The sequence below is a fragment of the Cryptomeria japonica genome, chromosome 3 (genome assembly GCF_030272615.1).
Source record: "Cryptomeria japonica chromosome 3, Sugi_1.0, whole genome shotgun sequence".
In the NCBI taxonomy this organism is placed as follows: Eukaryota; Viridiplantae; Streptophyta; class Pinopsida; order Cupressales; family Cupressaceae; genus Cryptomeria; species Cryptomeria japonica.
Window position 1 is genome coordinate 132,951,772 of NC_081407.1, and position 20,467 is coordinate 132,972,238.

The following is a 20,467-nucleotide window of genomic DNA, read 5'->3' on the forward strand; positions in this document are numbered from 1 at the left end:
AGATTGGAAGAATTTGTGAAATGCAAAGTAGATAAAGCAAAACAAACTCTTCATTTCATATCCTCATTGAATGTCTATGTCTTTATATCATGCAAGTGAATAAATTAGAGTTCCTTTGAATAATTTATTTGATGATATCTATGTAAATATTTGAATAAGAGTAGCGTAGCAGAAGTGTGGTAGATATTGAGTAGTTTGAATTCTGCAAATCTTGATTTCTTTTGGGATTTATATAACCTATATCTTTGATAGTTGTGAAAATTTCTTGATTTTATTTGGTCGTGAAGGAAGATTGTGTGAATTGCCTAATTTAGACTATGACATGTGGCTTCTTAAGGATGGTTATGTGTGAAGTAATGTGTAAAGTGCATACTTGTCTTCTTAATTGCATTCAACTAGATGCTAAAGGAAGTGTTGCCATGCTTGAATTGTGTGAGTTACGGTAATTTTTACTAATGAAGTATGGGTACCAAATAGAAACTTTGGGTGTTTTCATATATGTATGATTTTGCATTTCAGAAAAGACTGTTTGAATAAATCATATCTTCTAGTAATGGCTTGAGATTTCTAACTACATTTGTAATATTAGGAGACCTCATGGAAGTTGAATTTGCATATCTAAGAAAATGATGCATATAGTTGCATAGCATGACAAACATGACATGGCTAGGAATCTCATATTGCTCATGCATAATTCTTGTGTGCATACATTGGTTGATTGGCAAGTGTTTTTCCTCCTCTTCTCTCCATTTGGATAAAAGGATCATAGTTCTTAGGAGTTTATTGATAATGAATAGAAGAATTGGATGCTTATTGGTGTAGTATGGTATTGCATTTATTAAAGGAAAATATTGGATAAATAAGATTTCGTAAGATTGAGATTTATGCATTGCATGTGTGATGTTTCTTAGAGGAAGAATTAATTAGATAGAATGCATTGCATGGAATGTATAGGAAGTCTGATGAATCAATTGATTAAAAGATCATTTTGATACTCATATATTGGAATGAAGAAAAAAAAATTGATGCATTGCATGCATAGTATAGGAAAATTTGGGAATCATATCATCATGTCTTTATTTGGTTGGTAAGATAAAAGCCTTAGTCTTAAGTAGGAGTGGTGTGGATTGTTGAAATGTTTGACTTGATCAAATGCATAGATTAAAGACAAGATAATATCTCATTATCCTATTCAAATTCAAAAGAAAGTGTTTGTTCCATGAATTTTAGCATTATAAATTGATGGTGTGTTGTATGAAGTGGTATTGCAATTCTATATGAATGTGCCTCTTGATCACTAGATATGCTTGGTTTTTGAATGATTATATTTAAGGGATAGTAGGAGATAAGAACTAAGTAAGGAAATATATGTACGTATTTGAATTTGTGTGCATGGCATTAAATGGAAACTAAGTGGTAGTAAGAAATGTTGTGATATCAAGTTTCATGCTTAATATAGGAAATTGATTGATTAATGTGTTAAAGTATATCATTCAGTGATTAATTGAAGAGCCAACATTTGTCTCTACTATAATTTGGTAAAGGTAATCACTCTATAGGTAGATATCTTGAATATTAGCCATGCATGAGTGTATGCCTTCTGTGTGTATATCTTCTTGCATATGTATTCATTCATAAAAAGGATAGTTGACTAGATTATCTTAAAAGATTGCATTGTAGACATAATGGTACAAGTAACTTGAGAATGTAAATAGATTTATGATTTAAATGTTGGTGTGCACTCTCTAACACATCTAGGGCACTAATCCTGGGTGTTGTGTAGCGGCTACTCCCTTTAGAGTGACTGATGTTGGTCGCCTTGTGATAAGGATTTTGGTGAATTGGTTATTTTGATTTGAGTTATTTTCATGATGTTGTTAGTTTGATTTTTGAATCTCTTTGCTTTAGGATTTACAACTAAATTCTTGTTTCAATTGTTTTGTTCTTGTGGTGGGACTTGTCACACTTTCTTTCTTGGTTGATTCGCCAGCAAATTTTCTCTCTTCTTTTTAATTTAATGTCGTATTTAATGATTCTCTCTGCTTGGATTTTCTCCTTGTTGTCCATAGAGGTCATTTTGTTTGTCAAGTTGTGGGCCCTCATTCTATGTCAATGTTGTTCTATCATGTTTATCTCAAACCTCTAAGAGTATGTGCAAGGGAGGACATCGTGGAGAAGTGCACTAGCCCTAGAAAAAAATTGGATAATAATGACATTAGTAGAAAATAAAATATGTTGGTAAGGAATCATGTATTGGAATTTTATAGATTTCGTGAAATGTTTATTAGAAGTGCAGTAGATTGGAAGAATTTGTGAAATGCGAAGTAGATAAAGCAAAACAAACTCTTCATTTCATATCCTCATTGAATGTCTATGTCTTTATATCATGCAAGTGAATAAATTAGAGTTCCTTTGAATAAATTATTTGATGATATCTATGTAAATATTTGAATAAGAGTAGTGTAGCAGAAGTGTGGTAGATATTGAGTAGTTTGAATTCTGCAAATCTTGATTTCTTTTGGGATTTATATAACCTATATCTTTGATAGTTGTGAAAATTTCTTGATTTTATTTGGTCGTGAAGGAAGTTTGTGTGAATTGCCTAATTTAGACTATGACATGTGGCTTCTTAAGGATGGTTATGTGTGAAGTAATGTGTAAAGTGCATACTTGTCTTCTTAATTGCATTCAACTAGATGCTAAAGGAAGTGTTGCCATGCTTGAATTGTGTGAGTTACGGTAATTTTTACTTATAGATGTTAACTTGGATACAAGAATTATAGTTTTAGTCTTTCATAGGTTGTTAAATAAAGTTCTCTTGAAGAAATTTCAATGATTTTTCATTCTTAGTGTAACCAGTAAGATTTTCTTTGACTTGTTTTATCTCTTATGTAACATATTTACTTGGATAATTAAAGTGTACAAAGAAAACTTTTTGTAATCATTATCTTACTTTGAGATAGAAGTAGTTTGGTTTAAGAATTTTTGTGTTGATGTGTGTATGTTTTTATGTTAAGTGTATTGTGGGCCTAGCCATATAATTATTTGATTTAAAATCCATCTTACAATATGAATCAATCCCAAACGAATCTTCTTTATTGGAAAAACATCTTAACAAAATATTATGATGTGAATCCATCCACCTATGGGACTAAGAACTGTCTAGAGAATTGAATTTTTTCATTAATGAGCTTCAATGTCTTAATTCTTAGTGAACCTTTCCATCTCCCCATCAATAATGATCATCCTTATAAATTTCAAATCTATGGAACTTGTTGTGATGTTTTTATAGATCACCCCATTGCAAGTGGGGTCTCCCTAATTTTTTAGGTCCTCTTGGTCTTTTGGTTGTGGTTCTTTGTGTCTTTTCATAGAAACACCTTCAGTCTCCCCAGTTTTCAAGTATTTTTGATGAATTTTGATCAAATCTAAAAGTTGTTTGAGTGAATTTGGCTAAGTTTGGAACTTGTTTTGCCTATTTTAGGGTTTTTCCCTTTAGTCTTAGGTTTCCGGTCTTTTCCTTAGGGTTTTGGAAAAAATAATCATTTCAATGAATTTAGAACCCTTCAAGGAAGCTGCCAATGAAATTTAAGAAAATTCTAAGTACTTACTATTTTTAGTAAGTTTCACTACATCCTAGATCATCTCTATGTGGCCAAAAATAAAAATTACTACTTTTAGCAGTTTCTTTTTTTGGTAAGTTTTTATTATTAGTAAGTGTCATCTTGTCCCATTTTCCCCTAATATTGATTCTTTGAGGTACTTACTATTTTTAGTAAGTCTATTTTATGCAAGTCCATCATAGGTAGTGGTCTCAACACTGAAGGAAAAGCATTCCTAAAAATCCATGGCTAAATTCAAAAAGTTGAAAAAGTAGGCAGTGGGTCAAATAAAAATGACTAAGTTCAAAAATCTCCTAAGGGGTAGACGAATTCACTTCAATATGAAAATGGCATCCCAATCTAGAAATGTGAAAAATGGCTAAGTCTGGAAGAAAAGAAAAGAGATTCTTACTATGGAAAAAATACATTCCAAAAGAAGCTGGGCACTGGATGAGGATCTTGGAGGAATTTTCCTCCAAGACCAAGAATCCTCCACAACACCTAAATGGTGCCCAAGGTCAATGATAGACCACTAGAATGGGGTCATGGAGAAATTCTTCTCCATGACATGAATTCATCTAGAGCATTAAAATACCACCCAGTTTAGGATGGTGAGCTCTAAAACAAGGTCTTGAAGGAATTTATCTCCAAAGCAAGTATTCACCCATGTGGTCAAAACAATGCCCAAATAGGGTGGAAAGTGCCAAAACTAGGTGGTGGAGGAATTTCTTTCTCCAAAACAAGTTCCTCCACATAATGCAAATTTTATCAAGGTTAAAAGGTAGAGCACCAGATTGGGGTAGTCAAGGAATTATCGCCCAAGAAAATTTTTCCTACGCAAGGTGTATTTGGCAGCCAAACTAGAGAAGGATTGCTAGAAAGGTGTTGAGAAGGAATTTGCCTCCATCTCACAAATTCTTCCTCCATGTGCAAGTCATGCCCAAGTAAGATGATGGATGCCAAACAAGGGTAATGAAGGATTTTTTCCTTCCAAGATGATATTTTCTCCAAGAACAAAATTGGGAAAAGAATTCATGGATAAAACAATAAATTTCAAAATTCTTTTTGAGAGAAGAAATTTTATCCAAAATGAAGAAATTCCAAGACAAGAGAAAAAATGACTGTGTGAGAGAATTTTATCTCTCCTAAATTCCAAAAACATGGACAAAAAGGAAAATTCAAATTCAACAAAATTCCTCCTCTTCAGTTGAAATGTATCCAAGGACAGAAGTGGGGCGTGACAATCAATGTACAGAAGAATTTTCAAAATTTTCAAAATTCCCTCACTTCATCAAAATTATGCCCAAGGATTAGGATGGGGAGTGAATTTCATGAAAAAGAAGATATTTCATCCTTGAACAAAAAAATCCTTCCTCGAGGAAGAAATGCACCCAAATTGACAAAATTTCAAGGCACAAGGAAAATTAGCTAAGTAAGAAGATTTTCTCTCTCTAGGACTCAGATTGACAAAATTCCTTGAACATGGAAAATGCTTAGTGGTCAGGAAAATATTCCTTTAGGATGAAGTGTGCATAGAAATTTTCAATAAGGATAAAATCTCTCTACAAAAAAATTCTCTCTCCTTGAATTTTGGATGCACAAGAATCCTCCAAAAGTGGAAAATATTGTTAAAATTCTTCCAAGGTAGTAAAATCTTTGAAATTGTCTTTTGTGAACCTAGAATGGAAAGATTATTGTAAAGGATGAGTTGACAACATACAAAGAGAAATGAAGCATAACTTGAAAAATTATAAAAGTTCCTATGATGGCATGGTCCATTTGCATGGTGAGAATCTATTTAGTGCATGACAACATGATCATGCATTTATTGCTAGTGGACATCTTGACCAAGTAGTGGCATACTTAATACATGACAACTACCATATTCTTGGAAGTGATTGTGCATTAAATTCACATTAGGCGAATTTGGAGGTGATTGTGCATTTATTGCACAGTAAGCGATCTTTTACATGAGGGTGCATTTATTGCATAGTGGGCACTTTTTGAATGTAATGGCTAATTAATGCTTTATGGGTGCTATTTTTGGAAGGAATGTAATCAATTGTTAATGGGCATGATGGGGTCATTGATCTTTAAATTCTCACCTTGTTGCATCATTTGCATTGAATATTTTGGGTCAAACCCTCATTAGGGTTTGCATGTAAACAAGGTTGGAAGCCTATATAAGGGGGTGACCCCTTCACTTTTAAATGAGGGAGATTTGTATAAAATTGTTGTGATAAGTTATTAAGATAATAAATGTGATGCATTGTTCTTTGATGGTGTTCACTTAAGTTATTTTTTAAAACTTGCATGGTTTCACCTTCCTCACTTAGAGTAGAATTTTGTTTTCCAAGCATTTAGATGAACAAGGTTGATTGCAGTGTGTTAAGGAGAAGATCATTTGATCATACTGTTTGTTGATAACTAATTGTTATTAATAGTGCAAGGTTAGACTGAGTTATTTTACATCTGCATTTAATCCAGATTATTGACTGGATATTTTTCTTAAATGATATTCATTGATGATTTGAAATATTTCAAACAAAACCCTTGAAGATTGAACCCGCTTCATGTAGTTGTCTCATTGTGGTGAAGTGAAGCGTGGTTGATCCTATCCTAGACATTTCTATCTACTAATTTCTTATATTTATCTTAGTCTTCCTAAATGCTTTGGGCTTTCATTTGAGTTCATTCCAATTCAGTTCATTTGATGTAGAAGCATCACATAATTGCTATATCCAATGATGAAGTTCTAGACACAACAAAGAAGTGAAAGAATGATTTAGACATAAGTTCCCTTGGGTTACCAACATACATCAAACACACAAGCCTATATCCACATAAAGTCACTAGTAAGCAGTTGGAACCTTGGAGTCAATCTATGATCTTCATGCAATCTTAGCATGCATTTGATTTTGATCAAGAGAGGATGAGGTAACTGTTGTGAAACTTTATTCTATGTTGGTGCAATCACAAAATGCACGTCAACAAAACCCTTCTCCTCAATTATTAGATAATATGTATGTCTCAAGAGGTTCCTTGATGTGGTAAGGTTCATTCTCTTTCCACTTGTTAACACCCTTGTCATTATGTGGCAAAGTAACTTACATTCAATAAATTTAAATTTTTACTATAACTTACCCCAGCCTAGATCTCACATGTTAAGAAAAAATATTCCCAAACTTTATTATTTTATAACCAATTTCATGGAAATATTATATTTTAATATAATTCTTCAATTTTATTATATATGACAAACTATTAATTGTATGCAACATTTAATATTTCTTTAATCTACTCTTTTTTTTAAAAAAAAATTAGAACTTCAGGAGAAAATTCATGTAAAATTAATTTTAGAATAATTCATTCAATTCCAATTCCTATAACCTTAAATCTAGCCTATAGAATATTTGATATCTCCTTGATCAACCCCTTGAAACCTAGAATTTATTTTGTCAAATTAAAGAAAGGTCGTACTCTACAATTCAACTTGCTAAAGAAAAATAAGTACCACTTGTTTATTGCCTTCTTAATGTTGAGGTTGTACTTTGATTCAGCTTGTAATGAAATTCTTAAATATTCTAATGCAAATACATTGTCATCAAGTATTTTTCCACATAAAAATAATACTTGTTTAGATGAGCATCTTATTTTATAAATGAAACACTTTTATTGAATAGTTATGATATTTCATTAGAATTAAAATATTTATTACACTTTTTAATATTGTTTTAATGTTTTTATAACATATAAGTTTTCATACATTTGTATAAGGATCCATCATTACAAACATCTGATCATATATTGATTTCATGTGAAACAATTATTGACAATATTCACTATATAGTTTTTTAGACCACCCAATCTTATAACTAGAAGTATTATCAACAATAAGAGCCCGCCACACTATTAACCCTTCTTCCTTACTTATATTGTTTTTAAAGATGAAATTGAGTATGATGAAAACTCATACTGAAGACAACGTCTACCTAAACATCAAGATGAACATTTGACTGTATTTTTAATTAAACGAAAATAAAAAATCACATTATATTTTGAGTTTTAATTAATTAATAAATAGAATCAAAAGTTCATGTGTCTCCATAGAAACTAGAAAACTCATATTGAAGATAACGTCTACCTAAACATCAAGATGAACATTTGACTATATTTTTAATTAAATAAAAATAAAAATCACATTATATTTTGATTTTAATTAATTAATAAATTCAATCAAAAGCTCTTGTGTCTCTATAGAAACTAGCAGTCAGGTATGCAATGAGATTTTTTGTGGAAAACTTTGAAAAATTGGGTGTCTATGACATTATAAACAAGAGTTGCAAGCAGCGAAGTTCCTACCGAGTAGTGGCAGAGAAAGGAAGAAGGAAGTGTTGTTGTTATGTGTTGTTGATGATAGAGTTGGTCTTTAAGTGAAGCAATACTAAGACCCAAATAAAATTTTATTTTGATTAAACCAGTGTCAAATTTTAAATAACAATAAATGCAACTATTAGAATCATTGGGAAAGAATAGACATATAACATATGCAATATCTACTTAATACATAAATAGAACGCTGCAATATAGAGTGAAATAAGGAAATACATATATATTGCGTCTGATTCGATTTTTATCTGGCCACATTGTTAACTCATTTGGATGGAATTTAAAATGAAAGTACTTGTCTTGAATATTGTTTAAAAATTAACTATTAACTATTATGTACATTTTAAAGACAAAACTAGTATAGTGGTAATAAACTATGTAATTTCAGCCTTCCCTGAATCAGTTTCTATTAACTATTGTGGGCTTCTTTACTGAATTAGTTTCTTTGTGGGTTTTCTGCCCTGTGTCTTGTGCTTGATTGTTTTGAGTTTTACATCCAAAAACCTAGAAAATTTAATTTTGCAATATAATTGGTAATTTTTTCAATCAAATAAGTAATGATAGAGAGATTGGACTACAACTAAAATGAGCTACTGTTCCTTTTTTCAATTTGTCTTTGGCAAGGCATGCTTTGAAAGAAGCTTTGAAAGAAATAAGTTAAACTTAAAAGTAGAATGCATAATATTTGGTAACTGCACCTAAAATGAGCTATTGCTCCCTTGTTCAACTTGTCTCTGGCAAGGCATGCTTTGAACTTTGACATAAATTAGTTAAAACTTAAAAGTAGACAAGATTTTCTACTACACTAATGTAGTATATTAGAGTTTCAAGAGCTTGTAACATCTATTAAAGTAGGTATCAAATTTAAAAAGCTACTCATAATTACTAATTTGCCAATTTTTTATTAGTTTTAATAACTACAAACTAATTCAAATACTTTTCAAAGATTGAAGACCTATTTTATACTAATGTCTTCTGACCTAGTAGTTATAAACTAATAAGAACTACATGGCCATGCCATAAGGTATATGAGCTGGAAACTACAATAATATGTTAACAAAGTTGCTCATCCCATCTTAAGCATCACAAGCTAATTTCTCTCTAAAAAATACATTTCAAACTAGTTAAAAAAAACTTAACAAGACTATTGCTTGATAGAGGATATTGTGCCTATCAGTCTAGTATTATCAAATCATTCAGAGATAAGCAACTGAGCAGTGAAGTGGCAATCTTTATCATGATGCAATAATCAAATATACATACCATAGCTACTTTAGAATTACTTTTTAATGATTTAACAAAGGAATTTCTATTTTGTTCAAGCTTCTTGTTACTCCATCCTTGGTGCCTAGCCAAGCTTCTTGTTACTCCATCCTCAGTGCCTAGCCTCCTAGCCTCTAAATGTTGCACAATTTCCTAATTATTCCTTATGCTCATATAGAGAAGTCTAATTAAATCAAGGGAAAAACACTTTTAATAAGTTGTAGTCCTAAATAATATGCATATTAGAAAGAGCTTATAAGCGTGCAAAGTAAGTAAAGGTATATCATGACAGTTACAACACTAAGGAAACACGAACAAAGAAGACAGTTAATGCAATAAGCACCACAGTGGTAGACAAATGAAAGTAAGGCATAAGACTTCCCTATAACCCAAATTATAAAGTTGAAAGATGGCACACTTCGTTGCCTTCAAGAAGAAGGCATATGATGCTAGTAACATATCAAAGTTGTTATTTTAGAGAAATTATGAAATTGCATGTGTTGCCAAAGAGTAGTGTCTAATAGGGATACTAAGTTTATTTGTCATTTTTGTAGAACATTGTTGCATAAGTTAGGTGCAAATCCGCAATTCAATTCAGTATACCAATCCTAGGTTGATGCACTAACTAAAGTTGCAAATCACAGCCTTGGAAACTAGTTGAGATTTCTTGTATAAAAGAATCCAAGTCATTGGGACTTATTCTTACCACAAGCTAAGTTTGCACTGAATAATTTGGTGAACAAAAGTGCAAGGAAAACATGATTCCCAACAATATATGGACAGTCCTAAATGTTTGATAGAGTTGAGGACTATAGTAGATTTAAGAGTGATAAATGTTAAAGCAAAAGATTTGACTAAATATATGTGTCTGCATGTATGTCTATGTGTATAAGTATGTTTGTACAACTATTATTTTTTAATGTTTGTAGGAAAATGAAAGATTGTGAATGAAATAAAAAGAAAAATTTGGTAACTAATTAGTGACAAAACTTAAAAATGCTTGTAATTCGTAAAAACAAAATTCTAGAATAGGAAATGATGATCATAGTCCAAAAATTTGAATCAAACAAATTCCAACTTACGAGCTCCTAGCACAGCTGTTTCAATTTTTGTGATGGTGTTATTTTTGAAAAGCTAACAAAAAGAAAAGTAGAAGTAAAACTACAATACTTGACCACATAGGGAATGCAAATACATGATGCAAAGTTGATGAAAATGACTACTAAATCACAGGATAATAGAAAGATTGAAGGAATTTGAGGTATAGTTGGCGGTACCTTGATGAGCCTTTCGTTGCCAACCCTGGTTGAGTGCCAACAAAAGTATTGCTACTCAACCAAAGTACTAATTGAGATAAAGCCATTAAGAAAGACTCTTCAATAGACAATGATACAGTGATGGAGGAGATACATTCCAAAATGAAGTATCTTTGTTCTTGAAATTGTGCTTCGCTTCTTAATAATAAGCTATTAAGAAGTTTTGAGGTGGGTGGAATCCTATTCACTTTATTGAATGTTTATGCCCTTAACTCTCCTGCCCAGAAAGATAATGTCGGCTCGCTATTTTCTCCTTCATTGAGGAACATAAACTTTTTAATCTCATATTGGGAGGTAATTTTAATCTTGTTCTCTTTTCATCAGAAAGAGGAGGTAGCTCACTAATAAAGATCCCTGCAGACAACACATGAAGACATTAATTCCTTAGTTGGGCTTCAAGATTTCAAGCTCTCTAGAGGGAAATACACTTCGCCAATAGGAGAGTTGGAGACAACTTCATTGATGAGAGACTTGACAGGTTGCTAATTCAAGAAGATATTCTTAACCTCTTCCCCATTGTCACTAGCAAAATTATCCAAAGCATAGTTTTTGACCATAACTAATTCTTATGGATAGTAGTAGCAATAAAAACAAGGGCCATATTCCCTTTAACTACAATGGTGATTGGATTCACCTGATTGATTTCTCCTTCAAAGTTGAGTGCAGCTAGAATTCTTGGTGCCCCTCCAGAAATGCCCAAGACATCTGGAAGTTCACAATCTCCAAATTAAAATTTCATTTGAGAAAATGGATAAAATATTATTTTATCTTTGATGTGCCTAAGCACTCCCTTTTTCTCAGACTTGAGAAAAAATAAAATCAATCATCTCTAGCCTTCCTATCTATGAACTCATGACATATCATGCTACCATTTCCATTCTTCATGTTTTAGATAAAAAATCAAATTTTATAGCAAGTGGCTAATCAAATCTATCAGAAGAAATTTCATTTTGTTAGTTGACATAGAGTTAATAAAGAAAAGTTGCAAGGCAGTTTGCAAATTGGATCTCACTCACAATGAACACTATCCCAGGAACTAAGCTTGTTTGGACCTTCTTAAATCCTCCAAAAAGTCTTTGGAAACAATTTTTTTTTTCTCAAATGTGGTGGTGATGGCAAAGAAGGCATGTGCTTACTAAATTCCATTCTTTAAAACTCAGACACCTCTAAAATATGGACTCTAGCTGTTAGAGTTGCTGATTTAATCAAGCATCCTAAAAATAGTCATAGGATCATATCTTAGGATCGCCCTACTCTTGGCAACAAACTCTTAAGCTCTTTCATGCTAAGGGGCCTTCTTTTATCCATTAAACAACTTGGTGTAGAAAGCTTGAATACTGCATTTGACTGGGAAGGATGTTTTCCTAAGTGGTCTCGTCTTAATGCACTTTCTAAGTAACTTCAAAAATGAGTTGATAATTACGAAGAAATTTATGGGCAATATTCCTACGAGTTCATATAGTGTTGACAATTTAACATGGAGCAAGACTAGTTCTATAGGAATGTATTCAATTGGTGTGGTGCTCATCCTCTCCAAGAAGGATAACCTCTTGATAGTTCTCTAAAGTTAAAATGAGCATTACCTCCCAAGTTAAATTTTTCAGTGGCTTGTCAAGGAGAACAATATTCTCACCAGTGAAAACCTCATTAAGAAGAGCATGTTGGGACTTCATATTTTCTTCAGATGCTATAATTCCTCCAAAACCCAGCCTCACCTTCTCTTTGACTGCGAAGAAGCTTTTTCCAGTTGGATTTCTCTCTCTAACTTTGGGTCAACTTTCAAAACAAATTGAACTTAGAAATCTGCACTCATCATTAGAATTCATGATAGTACAGAGGCAAGCCTCAAATTAAATTTTCATAGTCTTTCATACCTTTCTTTTGGTTCATTTGGATTGACAAGAACAAAAAGAAATTTAAAGACACAACTACCCTGAGGAACACCTTGATATGAAAAATTCAGCAGGCTATGATGGTAAATGTCATAACTCGCTTCAAGAAAAAACAAACTCTGAATGTGCTAACCAATGCGGAACTTCATTTTCTCAAAGAATGAAACCTTATGAATTTCATCTGCTACTCTTAGCTAGTTTCCCTTGTCTGAAAATTGATCTCAAATACCCTTTTTTTTGTAATGGTGCCTTGAAAGCAAAACACATTATTGCTGCTACTAATGGTGTGCTTTGGCCTGAACCTCAACTTAAGCTATTTGACATCAACATAAATCTTGAGCAGGCCTCCAACAACATTCCTTAATTTATGATCTAAAAATTTGGCTTTCCTTTTGCATAGAAAAAGATAAAGAATCTTACCATTTATGGAGATTCTAAGTTGATAATCCAATGTCTATTGGGTAAGGTGTAAACAAGTGGTCAAATTTGTCCAGCTTCATCTTTTGCTTAATCTGATCTCTAAGATTATTCAAAATTTTGACCAGATTAGCCAGTAGCATATTCCCAAAAATTTTGAACTCTTGATGACAAAAAGGCCAATGAAGGCACGGTTGGATTACCTTTCAGCCTGCATAAGACATTTTCAAATCTGAGGAGCTGTCAAACCTAATGGTCCCTAAGCACTCCACTGGCTCTACCAGACCATCCTTAGTACACTTTTTTTGTCTCTTTTGTCAGACGTCTATTATATTTTTTGCAGCATATTCTTTTGCTTAAATAAATCCTGCCCTTTTACAGAAAAAATAAGGTATTAAGGCATTGATTTAAGAAAGAGAATTAGAAAGAAAACCTCTCTCTTTTCTTGAACTATACTATTTTCAATGTAATGCAAGTTAGTTACCTGATGTATTTGAACTAAAACCTTAGTAGTCTACCTTAACAAATTTCATGTACCATATTTTCTGTGTATCAAAGGAAGCTCAACTACTCTTTTCTTCGATATGTGATCTTATTTTTGTCTTTTTTTATTTTCTATATATGTGGGTTCAAAATAGCAAAAAGAATATTACAAGGATATTGATACATGATCCTACACGAGGTTAAAATGATACATGGCTGATTCAAATTTTTTGCAATCTATCTCCTTTGAGCATGGTAAATGAAGTTGGCATTATAGGATGGCTTCTTGAAATGCAAAAACAAGACTATAATGGGAAACTTTGGTTTTGACAAGTGCATTTACCAGAAGCCACAAAATACTCCTGCTATATTGCACATTTAGATATCAGAGCATCTCTTTTAAGGAGGAAAAATTCACAATATTTTGTAAACTTCATAACCACTGATAGAAGGTATTGAAAGGAGTAAAAGGAATTAAATCAATCGAAGTGGGAATGGTACCTCTGAAATGTCTATCCTTTGGCATTCCTCAATTTATTTGCAGGTGATCAATAACTTCATTTTGTGGTCTATGAGCTAGGTTTATGGTGTGCACAGGATGTATTGGGAACTATTGCTCCATATACTCCCGATCTATTACACTTACATTTCAAGGCATGTGCATGGGAGAAATGTAGAAAATACTTTAAAGTTGTCCAATAATGAGGAAATACCATATAAATAAGTGTAACATGTTTTTTAACTTAGAGTGTCTAGAATTTTTTCTATATTGATATGGTGGGGCTCCAGCTCAAATGTTAACCCACACTTATCAGAAGGCTGAAGTTCAAACCTCAGCTATGGAAAAATTCTCTAGCATGGAATTCACACGGGTTACAAGAGGCGATTCACATGAACTGGATCATAAAGAGCCTCAAGATTTAAAGGTATAAGTTTGGAAATAATGATTAGAATGGTGTGCCTATCTACAGAATAGCACCAACAAAAGCTAGGGAGAGAGGCAGCCTATCTATAGCTCCGGGTTACACCAAACAATAGTATCATTCCATTTACACGGCACTGAAACAGTATGACAAAAGCATAAATGGAATTCAATGGCTTGAGTTTAACACAGAGAAATATGTCAAAAATTTAGGAGCTAAAAAATGTACTAATTGTAAAAGTTGAGGGAAAAAACTAATTTTGCTTTATCATGTCAAATATAATGTCCAGAGATAGTATTAGACATAATACCTTCTAAAAATGCTTATTATAAAAAATTGTATAAGCCATAATAGAGTTAAATAAATTATTTTATTCACCTGAGTAGGTTCATATAAAATAACTGGCTGGTCCTAATATAATAGGATGTTCAGTCAGAATATGGCCTACCATTTTAGGGGCAGACCTATATTTTTCAACAAAATTTTTAAAGGTATAACTTAGATAAAACCCTCGTTATGGTTTATAATTTGAATTGTACAAATAGATCTATTTAAAATGAATCTTATAGAAATTTTGGTATAGCCTGATGCCTAAAAAAAATGTTCAGTCTATCGTCTGCATTGTTAGGCCTCTTATGTGTAAAAGTGAACAAAGGAAAAAGATAGGTATGTTATAGAAGAATATTAGAACCATTTTTTTTAAAACTTAGAAGAACTCAGAAACGGCACAGCAAATGTGGCAGGTCATGAGTAAACGGTATTATCCGGAATTTTTCAAGTGTTCTGCTACTATGCACCGAACCAAGTTCAAGGCTTGGCTGTGGAGAAATTCTCCAGGAAGTGGAGGTGCACCAATTTCCAGAGGCACACAATCTGTATGGCCCAGGAGTGACATGAAATCACCCCAGCTTGCACATGGAAAAGCCATAAAACTAATCTTTGAGTACGCGGCAACTGGATTAACCCTAACCAGTTAGACAATGTGTAAGCCTACAGACAACTACGCAATGCTGCTGTTAAGGGCTTAAAACAAAGGTCTGAATTCAAAGTTACAGTGGACAAAAAATAGTAGTAAATGAATTGAACAGAAGCCATGATGAAAGTAATAAATCACAACCATTAGAGAGATCATACCTGCGTTCAAATTCTTTGATTTGAGCTAGTTCCTGCCCATGTGCATCAGTCCACTACACGTTTCGCTTAGTATTCACATTGGACTCCCCCTTCTCCTCCTCTGCTAGATGTTCCTTACCCATAGTATTCTCACTTGAGCCTATCTTTTTTTGTGCGTCTCTAGCGATAGGATTGTCTGAAGCCCCAGATGACCCTTTTGTTGGCAATATTACAAGGATATTGAGAAGGTTGTTGATGATTATGGACATAATTGATTAAAGATGTTTTACTATCTTCATATTATTATTTTGTCATTGATGTCAAGAAACTGATTTTCTAATTCAGTATGATGTTGCCATATCTTAAGAAATATAATATGAAGATTATAAAGAAGTCGGTAAAGATACAAGAAAGAATATGATGAATAAAAGGATAAGTTATTCAATGGACAACTCTACCGAGTCAAACACTGATGAGATCTTGATGTTTTAGATTGTTCTAACATCATACATATGTTGTAAAATGTAAAGGTCAATACTATACTATGTTATCAAGCAAGGAACCTAGTCAGCAAACCCTAAGGAACCTAGTCCGTAAACCCTAAGGTTATCACAGTTGGTTAATGAAGACAGAATGTCTACTGAGTAAAGTTTAGTATTCACCGAGTTGTAATCGAGCTATAACAGAATGCATTAAATGTTTACATGTGATATTTAATGAAAGATGCTGATGAGTTGGAGCGGATCAATGATTGGCAAGCTGTAGAAAAAGTTTATTAACGAATCTAAAGCAATGGAAAGTCGACAAGAAGATCTACAGCTCAGATTGACCCGCATTACCTGAACACAAGTTCCAAGATGAATGTGCAAGTTCCGAGGTGGGGTAAAACATTTTTAGATCGAAAGATACAATGAACCTGGACAAGATTGAAGATCCAATGGCTATGATTGATCATAGAAAATGTGATCAAAGAGATTAAGTGGTTAGAAGATTGTTTATAAATAAGGAACTGTTGATAAACAATGTATGTGGGAAAGTGTATGCACAAGGGATGCTATATAGTGATTACCGAGCACATAAGCTTGAAGACCTATTAGAATAACAAAGTATTGATGCCCAGCAGATAGACAAGATTAGTTCTATGTCTAGATTGTATTGAACAAATAAGAATCTTCTTTAGCATTTTAGATGTGAAGTTGCAGATAGATTGTATTACTGTTATTTTGTGAAAGTGACAGGAAATCTCTTAACTGAGTGGACTTAATAGTCTTATATGTAAATCCTCTAACAAGGTGACATTCTAAATGAGTGTTTGAAATCCTTTGACAAGGTCACTTCTAACAAAGTGAAGATCCTAATAGATCTGAAGGAAATCCCTTAACCGGGTCACATCTAGCAATGTGTTTTGTAATCTTTAACAGGATTGGCTTTTAACCGAGCATACTCTAGAAGAGTATATTTCTTAGTGGGTCCAAAATCCCATAGTGGTTTTTCCCTATTTTGGGTTTCCACGTTAAATTTGGTGTTATGAGGTTTATATTGTTCATATGCTTTTGAGTTTGCATGTTTGACAGTTTTTGATTATATGACTGATATATGTTACTGAGGTTGAATCTGATGTTTTCATTGATGATTAAGTTTGTATGATTCACCCCCTCTCATCTTGTTGGCTATTGGATCTGTACTTATATTAAGTATCAGAACTATCACTTTTTAGATTGCTTTTCAGAGGCATACCATTACTGCACTTGTTCATTGTTCATTCTGGCATCCCCCTTCCCATTTCCATTCTCATTCGTATTCCCATTGGGCAGCATATGCCCTTCCCCATGCCAATTAGAGGGATGAACTGCTTCCACGTTGATTGCAGTGGAGGCTTTTGATTCCCTAGTAGGGCAACAATAGCAAGCACACCTAATTACCTCATCCCTATCGGATCTTGCCATGAAATCTCCAGCTGTTAATTTTTCAGAACCTCTCTCAACTCACCCTGGTCTTATGTTGGATCCATACTATGTCACTCACATTAAGGTATGCCTTAGGCCTGAGAATGTCAGCACCGCATGCTCAACCTACACTCTCCGGCGTTCACTGTATATTCAATCGAGCTTCAACTTTTTAATACAAAAAAATCTTATCAGCATAAAATCTGAAGGAGATCCAAAGTAGAGATCACACATGTAGACTGAATTCCAGATTTGAGGGCATGGGAATATAAATTTTTGGGAAAAAAAAAAATGAATACGAATGAGTCATGAGTTTTTACCATGTTAAAAACAAATCAAATCTCAAATTGCTCTTTTGAAAAATAATCTAATAGTTAATCATGTGATACTTGGAACCTGGCAGCCATAGATATCAAATATTGTGGTTCATTATCTCCTCTAAACCCCTAATGTCTTGTCATATTTCCTTTCCATCTTTGTTGTAATCCATTGCAAATCCAACCCTCATTGGAATTCTGTTGTAAGCCTGTCAATGAAAACAGTTAGCTTAATTCACAAGGCCTCTCTGTAGCTTCCTCCATAATCTCATTCCATTCCTTTATCAATTGAACATGATGTAAACAGAGGCCTGTAAATTGTGCACAACAATTCTCATCAATAAGTTGACATTCCAAAGCCCCAAAAAACCATTTTTTAAAATATGCCTAGAATGGTTTAGTTGCAAAGAAATATTATATGCAAGTAAAAGAGAAATAAATGAAGAACATGATTATAGCAGAATCAAGAATGTAATGACCGCCTTAAGCTTTTCCATATGAAAAGTAGGCGCCATAATTCTACGCTCGTGAGACCATTTTTGACCATTAATGGTGAAAAGTCCATTACCCATGACCACATCATCTTCTTAGTTATTGGAGACCTTCCACAGTCAAAAGAATGATCTGAATAAAGTAGTTCCCTGATTAGCTCGGCCAGGCTCATAACCAAACCAATATAAAAAATATCTCTCTTGCACAACCGTTAATCCAGAAATTAGAACATACATTAAAAAACATAATAGACATTTGTGAGAAAGAGACCATAAATCTGTGACCACTCGGTATATAAGCTGAAATTTTGTTTCCAATGTCATGGTTTATCGAAGGCATATCTGTAAGCATCGACCGCTGCAACAAGTTTGCAATTTCAACAAGATTTGCAATCATGAATCGTGGAGGAGGACCTTTGAAGCTCTGTTTTAGGAGAGCAAAGTAACTCATCCATGGCCTCCATAAGTACTTTATCAGAAAGTGTATAAAAAATGAGCATACCCCAATCAAAATTATGACTAAGAAAGAATTTACAGCTTCTGTATGAACACAAAACATCCATCAATTCTGTAGGGCGACATAAAAGTAGTGTAAAAAAAAACGACGAAAGCAATGTAAAAATGACTTACAGTAAATCTCGTGCATCCCTGGGAAGCAACACAATTTCTACTAACCACAACCACTATTGCATTTTGAAAAGGTTTTGACATTTTTTATTAGGGATGACGCTCCACCCTATGCCCTAAGGTCTTCCATGATCTTCCACTTGACACCAGCATGCAGAGACAGCTATAAATCTCACAGCCAAATGTTCCCTGCAACCCTGTTTCTGTAGGCTCCTCTGAAGCCGTGCATGCCTCTACAATCATCCCTTCTCTCCCGTTGAAATCTGAGCAGCCCTCTGCAAACCGCCACAAACTCCACTCAGCAAGCGCCAAAAAAACTTGCTATCCATATTTCTGATAAAATATGTGCAACTTTAAAACATGAACATAAGAGAATGAAGAAATGTTTACAAGGAAGCTATTTGTCATTGGCTGCTTCCTTTGAGTTTAACCACATGTTACTGAAGAAAGCCTCCGCTATAGTCAGAGGAAGTGGAATGCAGAGTGTAAATCCACTCTATTGTCAGAGGAAGAATTCCATGGAGATCGCTTAGATTAAATATTGAAATGGCAAAAATGATCCGGTTCATCCGGACCACATGTTGAAATAATCAATACCGTCATTAAAAAGTTCTTTAGTGACATCTTCAAGTGAAATGATTAATATGAAGTGATCCACTAAAACATGTTAGAAGATTAATATTACTGATAGAAAAAGTCCATAGAGATCAGAGATCCTTTTACAAACAATGAAACATAATCATTTAAATTTTGACTAGTAAAAGTAAAATACTATTTCTTTAATCCGTTAAGAATGTCTTCAATCAACAAACCAAATGTAGACTTCCTAAGATTCTCATATTAAGAATGTCTTCAATGATCAACAATATTATGATCATGATGTAAATGTGATTAAGCAAGATCATTAAGTTAATAAATATTTATTGATATTAAATTAAATAATTTTAACAAATGTCTATTTTTTATATACAACATGAAATATAGGACATTAATATGTTATATATATATATATATATATATATATATATATATATATATCATTATCTTGATTTACTATTATATCTTTCTAATGGCACAAATCTTCCATCTCATATCATTTTTCAATCTTAACTCTATTTCTTTATATACAACATTAAAATGTTCAATAAACATATATATATATATATATATATATATATATATATATATATATATATATATATATATATATATATATATATGTTTACTATTATGACATTTTTCCATCTAATCATTTTTCAATTTTATCTTCAATATTATGTGATTTACCATTCATATTATCACACTTAATTTAGATATTACCTCTACAATATATTTTCTCTACCTTAAATTTTTTTCTATAATTTTTATTTATTTGATTTACCACTAATTTTGTGGGATCTGATGTGACCTCTACCATCCCAATTTCCACTACTCTTGATCCCTCTATTAATGGCAAGTCTATCCAGCACCCATATTGTATCATTGACAATATTTAATAATTAATTAAAAAATAATCATATGTTATATTTTAATTATTAATTAATTAAAAAACATGATCAATGATACAATATGATCAATGATACCTTGAATCTTTTCTATTGACTTGAGAACAACAATTATCATTGAAAAAAGAACCCTGGACACAGTCTGAATTCGAACCTGGTCTGCACATTTCTCCATCACAATTA

The 20,467-nt window shown here is 32.8% G+C and overlaps 1 long non-coding RNA gene across 3 annotated transcripts; it reads right to left on the reverse strand.

The window, feature by feature from the left end:
• Positions 1-17,639: 17,639 nt before the first annotated feature.
• Positions 17,640-19,323, reverse strand: LOC131027365 (uncharacterized). 3 transcript variants are annotated; one of them, XR_009102486.1, is made up of 5 exons: positions 19,170-19,320; positions 18,783-19,054; positions 18,424-18,621; positions 18,230-18,285; positions 17,640-17,972 (listed from the first exon to the last, which is right to left on the reverse strand). It is a non-coding gene; the product is annotated as an uncharacterized LOC131027365 (long non-coding RNA). The 3 variants fall into 3 exon arrangements; XR_009102485.1 differs by having other exon boundaries at positions 18,230-18,621; positions 19,170-19,323; XR_009102487.1 differs by lacking the exon at positions 18,230-18,285 and having other exon boundaries at positions 19,170-19,318.
• Positions 19,324-20,467: the final 1,144 nt, after the last annotated feature.